Source organism: Mus caroli, unplaced genomic scaffold, assembly GCF_978045245.1.
Source record: "Mus caroli unplaced genomic scaffold, Mus_caroli_1 scaffold_12, whole genome shotgun sequence".
NCBI lineage: Eukaryota > Metazoa > Chordata > Mammalia > Rodentia > Muridae > Mus > Mus caroli.
The window spans coordinates 48,572,062-48,582,131 of record NW_028227267.1 but is presented as its reverse complement, the minus strand read 5'-3'; the positions used below and the strand labels follow the sequence as shown (position 1 = coordinate 48,582,131).

Genomic DNA, 10,070 nt, shown 5'->3' with positions numbered 1-10,070 from the left:
GGCCAGATAGCTATTTGATCTGAGATTTACTCTCCATCTCTCTCTCTCTCTCTCTCTCTCTCTCTCTCTCTCTCTCTCTCTCTCTCTCTGTGTGTGTGTGTGTGTGTGTGTGTGTGTGTGTGTGTGTGTATCTCCCAATTCTCACTTTATTAGGGAGGATTTGTGGACACCAGGGCCAATGGGCCAATAGAGTCTTGCAAGGCTTCTCAACTCTAATTCTCTCTCCCTCTCTTCCCCACTTGTTTCTCACCTCTCTACCCCCACCCCTCATTTAACTCAGACCAACCAGTTCATTAATGGTGTTTGCCTGCATATTCTTTCTTATAGAATGAACTCCACATATGCTCTTACAATTCAGATGCAATGCCCTCTCACTGTGTGTGCCCCTGTCATAGCCATTACTTATGCAGACACACTCAGTGAGTCTCCCTGGGCTGGCCTTTAGAAGCCTTTGCTGGCAGTGAGCATTCAATCAAGGGAAGTTCTGGTAGAATACAGGAAAGTTACTTTGGTAAAATGGAGGGGTGGGGGGAGAGAAATACAGACATAGAATAGTAGTCTAAAATATGAATCCTTGCCATTTAAAAAAATGAAGCAAATTTATCAATTTTAATTAGAATTTTAAATATTTAGTGACTTTAGAAAAGCAATAGTGACAATACAATACTGAGAAAAGACAGCAAAATGTCATTATCATTTGGTCTGGATAGTCCGTGTTGATTGGCCATCAAACAATAGACTGGAGCATCTGCAGAGGAAGGTAGGATGACTGATGAAGGTACTTACACACACACACATACACACGTGCACACCCATACAAACACACACACTCACACATGTACACACACACACATACACCACACACACACACACACACACACACACACACACACACACACACACACACTCCTTGAAAAGTTTAAGGCTGAAGTAAAGAGTAAAAGAAATTTTACCATGGACTCCTTGGGGGAGCACCAATGAAGCACAGCCCAGAGATACAGAAGCCATGGGAGCAACTTAATTTACACACAAGTATTCAGCAGTTTTAAGTGGGTGGAAGTTGGGCAGTCTAATGAAGGTAGTGTTGATTGTGGCCAATAGCCATGCCATTCTTCTGAAAGAGAATTTTTTTCTTCTCACTTCACCTTTAAGATATCTGGAGCCAAAGAAAGAAAGAAAGAAAGAAAGAAAGAAAGAAAGAAAGAAAGAAAGAAAGAAAGAAAGAAAGAAAGAAAGAGTCAAAATGAGTAGTTCTGAGTAGTTCTGTGAGATAAAGGAATCATTTTACATTGAGTAAAGGGTCCTTGCTCAAGAAGAAGTGATATTCTCCATCTATACACTTACTAAGAGAATCATAAGCAAACGTTGAGAGAATTAGAATAAGATAAATCTATGATTGGAGTAGTGAGGCCATTAACACTCCCTTCGAAGTAGCTAATAAGACACAGTAAGAACTGGCACTAGACAGAGCAAGCAATTAGACCAAACTGACACCTGTACTGACCATTCCACTTGTCAATGCAGGGTACGTTTACCAGTGTACAAACAATGTTCTCTTAGACAGACCATACACTCAGACAGTTCAAAATACACCAGTGAACCTTAAGGACTGAAGTTACATGACATGTGTTTACCGACCACAAAATTATGTAGAGTTCACTCACTCAACAAATGTCAAAATACCACCAAGTATTTGGAAATTAGATAACATATTTTTCGTAAGTAACACACAGATAAGGATAGAAGTTAAAGGGGGAGTTAGAAGCTATTTTGAACTAAGTAGAGGTAAAGCTCGGCCTGTGGAAATGCTTTAGGTTTAGCTCACACATATACAGGGGGAGAAGTGTAAAGTCTCAGTAGAGAAGGAAAAGTTCAGACCATCAATGAGCATCTACCGTGAGACTCATGCTGCATCATTCTTCCCCACTCTCCAACTTTTCCTCATTTTTAATTAGATGTTTTATTTAATATCCACTCATTCATATCATGTGTTTGAATCCCACCCATTACCATTCCCTGTCCTCCAATGCTTCATATACCCCTCAACTTCTCCCTTCCAACTGTGTGTGTGTGTGTGTGTTCATTGGCTTGCTTGTTTTAAATCAATCCCGAGTGAGCCCACCTAGTGAGGCCTGTATATGCATGGTGTGGAATCATCTGGTGTGTAACTTCTTAGAACCAACACCCATGAAGAAAAGGGATTCTCCCTTTATTCCCAATTATTGAATTAAATATGTGGAAGAAGTTACATGGAACAGAAAGTTGTCAGATATTAATTCAGGTTATTATTTTCTTATGCTGGGTATCAGCATGGCATATAACTTTTTCCATACTTTCATTTTCATTTTTCAGTCTGTTTTTATCAGTTAAAAAAAGAGAAGATTTTTTTAAAAAGAATGATGTGTACTGCATGGCAGAGCATGAGACTCACTTTGCGGTTCTTTTGATTGGAATGTTTTGCTGCTTATATTTAATGTAATTATTTTAGACTAACTTGAAGCAAAAGCAACCTTGATACTTGCTTTACCTTTGAGGGACTTTTTTGCATTTTTCTTTTACTCTTTTTTTTTGATTTTTAATATTTTTTATTACGTATTTTCCTCAATTACATTTCCAATGCTATCCCAAAAGTCTCCCATGCCCTCCCCCCACTTCCCTACCCACCCATTCCCATTCTTTTGGCCCTGGCGTTCCCCTGTACTGGGGCATATAAAGTTTGCATTTCCAATGGGCCTCTCTTTCCAGTGATGGCTGACTAGGCCATCTTTTGATACATATGCAGCTAGAGTCAAGAGCTCGGGGTACTGGTTAGTTCATAATGTTGTTCCACCTATAGGGTTGCAGATCCCTTTAGCTCCTTGGATACTTTCTCTAGCTCCTCCATTGGGGGCCCTGTGATCCATCCACTAGCTGACTGTGAGCATCCACTTCTGTTTTTGCTAGGCCCCGGCATAGTCTTAAAAGAGACAGCTATATCTGGGTCCTTTCAGCAAAATCTTGCTAGTGTATGCAATGGTGTCAGCGTTTGGAAGCTGATTATGGGATGGATCCCTGGATATGGCAGTCTCTAGATGGTCCATCCTTTTGTCACAGCTCCAAACTTTGTCTCTGTAACTCCTTCCATGGGTGTTTTGTTCCCAATTCTAAGAAGGGGCACAGTGTCCACACTTTGGTCTTCATTCTTCTTGAGTTTCATGTGTTTAGCAAATTGTATCTTATATCTTGGGTATCCTAAGTTTCTGGGCTAATATCCACTTATCAGTGAGTACATATTGTGTAAGTTCCTTTGTGATTGTGTTACCTCACTCAGGATGTTGCCCTCCAGGTCCATCCATTTGGCTAGGAATTTCATATATTCATTCTTTTAAATAGCTGAGTAGTACTACATTGTGTAAATATACCACATTTTCTGTATCCATTCCTCTGTTGAGGGGCATCTGGGTTCTTTCCAGCTTCTGGCTATTATAAATAAGGCTGCTATGAACATAGTGGAGCATGTGTCCTTCTTACCGGTTGGGACATCTTCTGGATATATGCCCAGGAGAGGTATTGCTGGATCCTCCACATCATATGTGTGTAGCCTGTGCCTTTTCTTTCTTTCAATTATTTTATTTGCCTGATAGTTTTCTAAAGATATATAGAGAAAGTAGGTATAGTATTTGTTGTATGGGGAGGTGGGGGAGAATATGGAAGGAATTGGAGGAGTACAAATCATGATCAGGATATAGTATATGCATTTTTTCAATTAAAATAAAATGAAAAATATTTCAGCCATACCAATATGTGTACTATGCATTCTCAGAATAATAAAGTTGTATCCCCATAAGTCAAACCCTCTCTTGTGTGGCTCTCAACTCCCATTACATGTGGAGGACAAAGAGAATAAGCAGGATTTCTCCCCCTGATGTTCTGAACTCTAGCTCAGACCTGCAGAAGCCAACTATGTTTGGGTGCAGGCTGCAGGTGCCTGGGGAGCACTGTGTGCTCACTGCACAGAAGTAGACAGCGGAGTCACTGGGCTGGGAGTCTCTGATGTGCAGGAAAACATGCAGGCTGGCTCTATTGAGGTAAACTGCCAATCTGCCTTCTTTCTTGTTGCCATTAGAGAATATGGATATTAGTGCTTTGGGGCCTTTCCCAGGATGCTGTTGGTACCACCAGATGGACTGAGAAGCACTGTTGCTGAAAGTGCAGTTGAGGGAATTCATGGCTCCCTCTGGGACAATGAGAGATTCTGGGCTCTGCTGCACCTTCTCCTGGCTGCTCACCCCTGTGCAGAAAGACAAAGGTCAGACGGTCAAGACTGGATGCATTTGGATGTTAACATTCTAGAATTGCTTTTCCATATGCCTCCCACCCAATTTTGTTGCAGCATGAGAATATTAGCATTTTTACCCTCCAGCCTAAAATAGGCAATACCCTTATATATTGTATTTTTATATTCCTGTAGAAATGACCAAACTCACCACCTAGTTGAAGCCAGACGAACACTAGTGAAACATGTAAGGAATGCATTACTCTTTTCACTGAAGATTCACACTTCAAGCCAGGAAAAGGAGTGGTATTTAGGCAGTTTCAGTTCTTCTGCTTGAAGATGCATAAAAAGAAAGAAAGAAAAAAAAAACCAACTGTTCATCCAATTAGAAAGAAGGTCCTAATTTTCACTACTACATCAAAAGCCTTCCACCTTCCTCTAAACCACTCCCCAACACACACACACACACACACACACACACACACACACACACACACACACACACACACACAGAGTGTTAGGACCATATGAGAAAGTGCCTCTGGGTCTTTGAGAAGATACTGCCATCCTGTGGATTCACCTTAGTGTCAAAGAAATACTTCAAGCACAGATTCTTCTTATGTGAACTATTAAAACAGGTGATGGTTTAGTCAGGTGAGAAATTTAAGCCATTTGCTCATGTTATGTACGTGTGTACTTATGCTTACATTTTCCACCAAATGGCAACTTATTTATTTCCCTAGTCACATTTTTGTAATGTTTCTAAAGCTCTTACAATCAAATCACAGTTTATGTTTTTATCTATGCTCGGTGTTAGTTCATACACCCCTACATTATCCCATTATCAGGTTTTAAATGACATGTAACTAGATAGGTCATGGGACCTAGAACCTAGTATATTATTAAGTGGACTTAGCCTTTAAAATGACTGGTAATGCCATGTTGTTATATCCCCAAGTCATGATGTCACACAACCCTCATTAGGGAAGCTTCTTTTAATAGTAGGTGGCAATTAACGTAGAGACCCACAACTAGTCAGTGTGCAGAGAGTGCTCAGTCCTAAATAGGGCATCTATATCCTATCACGTCCATAAAGACTCAAGGTTCTTTACAGAAAAGGGAATGGAAGAATTGAAAGAGCCAGGGGTGGTGGATGAGTTCAAGGAGACTGTTTTCAAAACAAAACCAATGAGGCATATATATATATATATATATATATATATATATATATATATATATATATATATATGTGTGTGTGTGTGTGTTGTGACAGCATGCATATGACCTGTGCAAGCTCAATACTGACATAATTCTTGTATGGAAGATGGGAGGGATCAAAAATTCCATCCTTAGCTGAGAGAAACTAGCATAATAGCTGGTGGGAGGCGAGTTAGATTCTTTATTGTCTTAGTCAGGGTTTCTATTCCTGCACAAACATCATGACCAAGAATGGTCCCACCCACAAGGGGCCTTTCCCCCTTGATCACTAATTGAGAAAATGCCTTCAGTTGGATCTCATGGAGGCATTTCCTCAACTGAAGCTCCAACTGTGATAACTCCAGCTGTGTCAAGTTGACACAAAACTAGCCAGTACACATAGCATAATAAACTGGAGTTCTTTATGCTACTGAGGGATCTAGATGCCTCCTCTCTATGCTCTCCCCACAAAAAAGTGTTTATCCAATGAGCTGGTACCAATTTGTCTTTGTCAGGGTTTCTATTCCTGCACAAACATCATGACCAAGAAGCAAGTTGGGGAGGAAAGGGTTTATTCGGCTTACACTTCCATACTGCTGTTCATCACCAAAGGAAGTCAGGACTGGAACTCAAGCAGGTCAGGAAGCAGGAGCTGTTGCAGAGGTCATGGAGGGATGTTTCTAACTGGCTTGCTTCCCCTGGCTTGCTCAGCCTGTTCTCTTATAGAACCAAGACTATCAGCCCAGAGATGGTCCCACCCACAAGGAGCCTTTCCCCCTTGATCACTAATTGAGAAAATGCCTTACAGTTGGATCTCATGGAGGCATTTCCTCAACTGAAGCTCCTTTCTCTGTGATAACTCCAGCTGTGTCAAGTTGACACAAAACTAGCCAGTACATTTATAAAGGTGCGATTCCTGGTATACGGACCACACAGCAGGGCAGACTCCACATGCAACAGTAGTTGCCAATGCAAACCACACTTTATACAAGATAGAGATAGAGATAGATAGAGATAGATAGAGATAGGGATAGGGATAGGGATAGGGATAGGGAGGGAGAGAGGGAGAGAGGGAGAGGGAGAGGGAGAGGGAGAGGGAGAGAGAGAGAGAGAGAGAGAGAATGAGAGTGAGAATAAAAGAAACTGTGAGAGAGAGGGGGGAGGAAGGGGGAGGAAGAAGGAGAGGGAGAGAGAGAGGAGTTGGGCAGGTAGGGAGGTGGAGTGGATTTGGGGGGAGTTGAAGAAGGAGGATGAATACAATTAAACTATGAATAAAATTGTATGAAATTCTCAAAGAATTAATAACCACTTTATTTAAATTTCAGATGTTCCTTTCTTAGGGTCTATGGATCCTTTGGGAAGGAGGCTTCTACAGTAGTGGGTTTTCATGTAACTTTTTCAGTCTTTAGTGATAATTTCCCTCCCAGTAACCACTCCTCTATCCTATCACCCTCTTTCTCCATTTAATTATTAATCCATTCTGTTTTACCATTCCTTTTAAAACATTTTATATTGATGCTTCTTTCAACCTTTCCTTGAAACAACCCCTTTTCCCACCAACCCACCTCGGCCCCTTTGTAATTTCAGGTCCTTTATGGGAATTCCAAATGAAACACACATGTCTAAATTCAGAGCTAACATACACAGATATGGGAAAACATTTAATGCTATAAATTTCTCCCTTAGGACTATTTCAATGTATCCCAGAGATTATGGGTTGGCATTCATAGTCTTTTTAGGACTTGATATACTGCTCAAATTTCTTCTGTCTTTTAAAATTTTCACAGGAGTCAGCTGCTATTATGATGTTCTTCCTTTTGTTTGTGATTTGTGGCTTCTCTCCTGAAGATTCCAATAACCATTTTGTTTTCTATGTTTTGCTTTGTTCCCTGTAATTCTCGGGGAATTTCTTCTCTGCTGTTATCTATCTGGTGTTCTCTGTACCCCTTATGCCCAGATAGACATTTCTTTCCTTGGTTTGGGGGCTCTTTTCCTCTATGATTCACTTAAGATATGTTCTAGATCTTTGAACTTGGGTTCTTTTCCTTCTGTGCTCATAATTCACAGATTTTATCATTTCAAAGTGTACCAAAGTTCCTGGATATTCAGTTCAAGGGGTTTTATATTCATCTGTTTCCTTGATAGCACGATGTGGCTCTTATACTTTGTCTTTTAATGGTTTGATAAAATTCTGAGTTTTTGCTGACAATCAACTTTTGTATTAAAAGTATTAAAACAATTAAACATTTTAAATGCTATCTATGAATAAATCCTCTGAATTTTTTTCAGTTTATTGAGTTTTTCACCTCTAGCTTCAGTTCAGTTTTTAAAAATACATCCGTGGTTGAAATAAGATCATCCCACTTCACCCTCCTTTTCCTCTATGAAGGTTCAGAAGGGGCAGAGCCACATGGAGCTGGCTCTAGATCTTGCAGACACCAATGGAGGATTGCTTCTCCTTCTCAGCACTATGGTTGGTTGTTTAGGGGTGGAGTCTAAACAAGGTGATAAACTTGTGTGGGGTCTGGCTCTCTCATACTGAGTCCAACCCAGTGGGCTGGGACCCTGGCAGAGATGACCCATGGCATGGCCAGAAAGACACAGCAGGAAGTTTGAATTACTGCTGAAAAGAGGTAGCATTCCCCAAAGTGGTCTGCTTGGCCTTTTCATGAAGATTAGAAAATACGTTAATCCATGGACCTTTATTACCGTTTGTATTAATACACATGAACATATCTACAATTTTCTTCAGTAGTCTGAGCTTCTGCAAAATTAGGACATCCAGACGAAGAGTGAGCTTGGGAAGAACCTAATAGTCACAGAAGAGAAAGTAAAGGTAAGAGAGGTTTAACCAGTTACCATAGTAACCTCTAACCATACACTTTTAAAAGCCTATCTCTTGAGTGAGGTTTCCATGTCATTTGTAGGGAACATAACTTCATATCAACTTTCCTTGTCCTCTGGCTCCTACAATCTTTCCATTCCCTCTTCCATGTTCTTCCCTTAAGGGAAGGAGTTGTGTCGTAAATGTATCAATTTGGGGTTGGGCACCTCACTTGTTCTCTGCATCTAAATAAGTCCTGAAGAAACTCAACACTAATAGACTTGGTAACACGGAGAGGGGAAATCTCATGAGGCTCCACCCATAAGCAAACAATCACAGGGCCAAGAGTGACAAACAATCCTCCACAGAATTGAGCCTCCTAATTGGTTACTACAGTAAATAGAGTGATGTAATTATATTTACTTTTAAAAAAGAAAATAAATAGCTTTGGTCAGCTGCCAGGGAGGTGCTCAGTCCTTCAGAGGAATCTAAGGCCTTGTTCGGGTGATGCCTGCACTACATCCTGTGACTTCTCCCTCCAGACTTGCAGAAGTCATTATGCAGAAGCCCCTTTCCTGGCACATCTTGTTCCCTGCAAATATAAAATACAGCTAGTTCTACCAGAGCTGTAGAAGAAAATGTGGAGGACAGACTTCATCTGCTTCGACAAGCAGTCAGACCACTTCCTTACTCACAGAGCTTTACTGTGAGGCTCCTTTAGCTCTGCATGAGGTATTTTTGCATAAGATTTTGGTTTAGTCCCTGTCAAGACAAGTATGGAAGAGTCTGCCTCTTGTTCTTTCTGCTGTGGCTGTTCATATGAATTTTGTGCCCATGAGAGAAGACGAGAGTCACATAGCACATAGAGGAGGAACCAAAGCAATCCCAGATGTTCAGCAGCCAGCCCCCTGCTATTCAGAGTTTGTGCTCAGTTCCCCCTGTGGTTTGTGTCACTGTGTCACTCAGAGCACAGTAGTACACAGCCGAGTCTGACTCTTGCACTGAGGCTTTCCGCAAGTGGAAGGAGGTGGTCCCTTTATCATATGTAGCTTCAAAACCTCTGCTGCTTCCTTTCTCTTTGTCCCTTGAGGCTCTAAAGAGGAGCTGTGGACCTTCTCCGGGATACTGCACATACCAGAACAGAGTTGGGTACCCTGAGGCTGAGTAGTTGCAGTGTATAGTAAGAAAGTCCTCTTCTGAGAGGGCCACTTGACCTTTCGTCTGAGTCACTGAGTCTCCATGGACCCTTGCTGGGGAATAAAAACAAAACAAAACAAAACAAAAACTGATATGAATGTCATTAAAGACCAAGCTCTTAGATGAAGTTAGGGCTCAACATTTTTCTGCCATAAAAACGTGAGAAGTTTAAGGTCACTCTACTTACTGAATATGAGGAGCATCACAGTCATGAAGCCTGGAGAAGAGTTCATCTTTAGACCCATCTCGACAGTGTTCATGATTCTTAGCATGTGGAAAACACAGAGAGAAGCAATTAGTCTAAACTTGAATGTGTAGAGGAAATGCTATAGCGTTGGGATACTGCGCCCTCTAGTGACCAGAGAGTAAACCAAGTTAAGTGTAGCAATATTTGCTAAAAGACCCATGCAATGAACTCTTGGTTAGAGTCGAGGGATCTCTTGTACTTCAAAGGTCATGTTTGTCATGTTTGTTCTCTCTCTCTCTCTCTCTCTCTCTCTCTCTCTCTCTCTCTCTCTCTCTCTCTCTCTCTCTCTCTCTCTCTTCTAAGAGAATATCAATTTTATGGAATTTTTTATTAAAGGAGAGACACCACAC

The 10,070-nt window shown here is 41.0% G+C and overlaps 2 pseudogenes; both read right to left on the bottom strand.

The window, feature by feature from the left end:
- Positions 1-3,860: 3,860 nt before the first annotated feature.
- Positions 3,861-4,515, bottom strand: LOC147001854 (T-cell receptor alpha chain V region 2B4 pseudogene; annotated as a pseudogene).
- Positions 4,516-9,191: 4,676 nt separating this feature from the next.
- Positions 9,192-9,718, bottom strand: LOC147001853 (T cell receptor alpha variable 9-2 pseudogene; annotated as a pseudogene).
- Between the last annotated feature and the right edge of the window lie 352 nt (positions 9,719-10,070).